At 38.2% G+C, this 2,911-nt stretch overlaps 1 pseudogene; it reads right to left on the reverse strand.

The window, feature by feature from the left end:
• Positions 1–310: 310 nt before the first annotated feature.
• On the reverse strand, positions 311–2,231 carry LOC125809232 (trans-cinnamate:CoA ligase, peroxisomal-like; annotated as a pseudogene).
• Positions 2,232–2,911: the final 680 nt, after the last annotated feature.

The following is a 2,911-nucleotide window of genomic DNA, read 5'->3' on the forward strand; positions in this document are numbered from 1 at the left end:
GAAATAAGGGTTTAAGTTCTCTGCACATTGATGATGTATTCAAAATATTTTTGTACCATCACGACATGTTACATATCCTCAATAACCAATACCTCTTAATTAAAAATATGATTAAATTACATGGCAAATAGAATAAATAACGTACATGCTAAATACAGTATTACTTGTTAATTTGTGAGGCACTAGTTCTGCCAAAATGAATCTCCAGAAGATGAATTTCTATAAACAAAATGTGTCTCATTCTATAATTACTCAACTATAGTACCATTGAAAAAGATTTTTGATAGTTATATGAATATGAAGTTGGTGTTACAATCTTTTTTAAAAATTAAATCACTAAAGATGAGACAAATCAAGAATCTGCTTGTGACTTTGATCGTATGCTCGAGGCTTTTCCCTTTTGACTTGGTTTGATTTTTTTCTTGTTCGATCAGACACAACAAATGTCTGTCCACTGCTCTCAAATGACTCTTCTGCACCTTCCCTGTTCCTGTTTTAGGCAATTCTTCCACAAATTGAACCTTATTTGGTACCATGAATCCCGGCAAGTTCTTCCTACAGTGTGCTATGATGTCCAATTCTTTCAAGTTGGAATATTTCCTCAATATAACAAAGGCACATGGACTTTCACCCCACCTTGGATGTGGTATGGCCACAACAGAGGCCTCTACTACATATGGATGTTTCAGTATTGCACTTTCTACTTCGACACTGCTACTGTTCTCTCCACCTGATATGATCACATCTTTGCATCTGTCTTTGATTTCCAAATACCCATCTGGATGAATCACTCCCATATCCCCTGTGAAAAACCAACCATTCTGAATTTGCCTTTTCATTCTTTAAGTACCCTTTCATGATACTGCTTCCCTTTATGCATATTTCCCCTGTTGTTTTCCCATCACGAGGCACACTTTCCATATTCTTGAAGTTCTTCACATCAACATCAGGAAGTGTCAGTATGCCCAGCCCTTGTCTTACCTTTAGCCTAGCTTGTTCTTCCTAGGGTAATTTTTTACACTTGGCTTGAAACTCGCACACCAGGGCTGGCCCGATGGCCTCTGTGAGCCTATAGGCATGGACCACGTGGAACCCCACCCTCTCGATTTTTTGAGTAGTGGTGCTGGTGGGGGTGCACCCCCACTAAAATTTGTACTGGGGTCATTATTTGACGCTACTCATATGGCTTGGCCTCGAGGATTATGTTGAGAACAATATGTGCAACACACATATGTGTTACTTTGTGTAACACTATGTTGGAGTACATTTCTAGGGTTGTTGTATTGCGGATACAAACATTGGTCCCACCCCTTGCAGCTATTCCCCATGTGAAAGTCCAACCATTGCAGTGAAACATAGGGAGGGACCATAAGTAAATAGGCTCAATACCCATCTCCCACCCCAAAATCAAACTCAAAGTGCTCAAAAAAGCACCACTGTGGCTGTAAACAACTCCCTTTGGCTCTAAAGTTGTACTTGATGTATATCTCAAAGTAATTGGATCCCATGCATCATCAATATTTTCAAGGGCAAGGGCAAGGGCTTAGTCAGGGTTGCCTTGGAATACCAATTGCTCGTATTCAAGCTCCTTTAACCGGATTCCAGTAGGGGAATCGAGGTCATCAATGACAACAACAAGAGGCATTGGCATTTGAAAGTCGGACATTAGTATTTCAATGGCCTTTTTAGCTTTGTCAATGTATTCATAGTTGATAAAAAAGATCTTGGCTTCCGAGTGCTTGAGAATAAGAGCAACATTTATAGCGTCCAACCTTGTATTGATGGCATTCAGCACATCCCCTGCCATTGGCACAACAAAATGCATTTCTAACATGGCTGGTACATTTGGTGCAAGGACCGAGACCTACATGATCATAAAAGTAAACCACATTAATATATATGACCATATTCTCAATTAAGACATAAATACTAACTACTCAGATTAATTAAAATGTGAATCGATACACTTACCACGTCGTTCTTGACAATGTTTAAGAACTTGAGGGAGGAAGCGAGGCGACCACAACGCTTGTGGGTTTCATGCCAAGTGAATTGAATATTTGCATAAATAATAGAGGTGCGATTGGCATAAGAATTAGAGATTCTGGTTAAGAAGGTGAGAGGAGTAAGAGGCACAGAATTAGCTCCACATTTAGGTAAATTGTCCGTGGGATCTAAAAGTGCAAAGTTGAATTGCATTTTAATTTGTTACTAATAAAGCGGTATGTTATGGAAAAAGATTGCAAAAATGGGCTATAGAATTTGTGTAAAGATGCAACTCATAGTTCTGTTTATATAGAGAAGAATCTCAGCCTAATTTCCCATGTCCATTTGGATTTTGTCCACCTTATGGTTGTTTAGATGGAAATAATAAGGAAGTTGCAGTGAATGTGTAATACTAAAACCATGTACAGCGACCTATACTATTGACACACATACACAAAAAAAACTAGTTTGAAAAAAAGGACTTTTGACCTTGAATGTCCCAGTTATGACCTGGTTGTTTTCACACAACTTTTTTTATAATGACAAGGGATTGCTACTTTTGGTGTGTATAAGGTAAAATCTGGCTTCTATGTGATAGCTTGCAAATCATACGGAAAAGGTTCTCTGCTTTAGCAAAAGGCAAAATTCCTTATTTTTATTGGCAAGGGATTTCGAACTCTAGACTTCCAACATGGAAATTCCAAGCCTAAACCACTGAGTCACCTTGCTGGGTAGTTGCCACAAAACTTTTTGCCACTTGACCTCACCAATTTACCCAATTGGGACAATAACCTGAAGCCCCACTTATGTTTTAACAAACAGAAAAAACACAAAAAAACAACTCTATCACTATTCGGATTCGAGAGTCACAACTTTTTAGTTTTGCGTAAAAATACTTTATTCAAAAAAATTATAATAAGAAGTA

The sequence above is a fragment of the Solanum verrucosum genome, unplaced genomic scaffold, assembly GCF_900185275.1.
Source record: "Solanum verrucosum unplaced genomic scaffold, falcon-dt-bn FXZP01000062.1, whole genome shotgun sequence".
Taxonomy (NCBI): domain Eukaryota; kingdom Viridiplantae; phylum Streptophyta; class Magnoliopsida; order Solanales; family Solanaceae; genus Solanum; species Solanum verrucosum.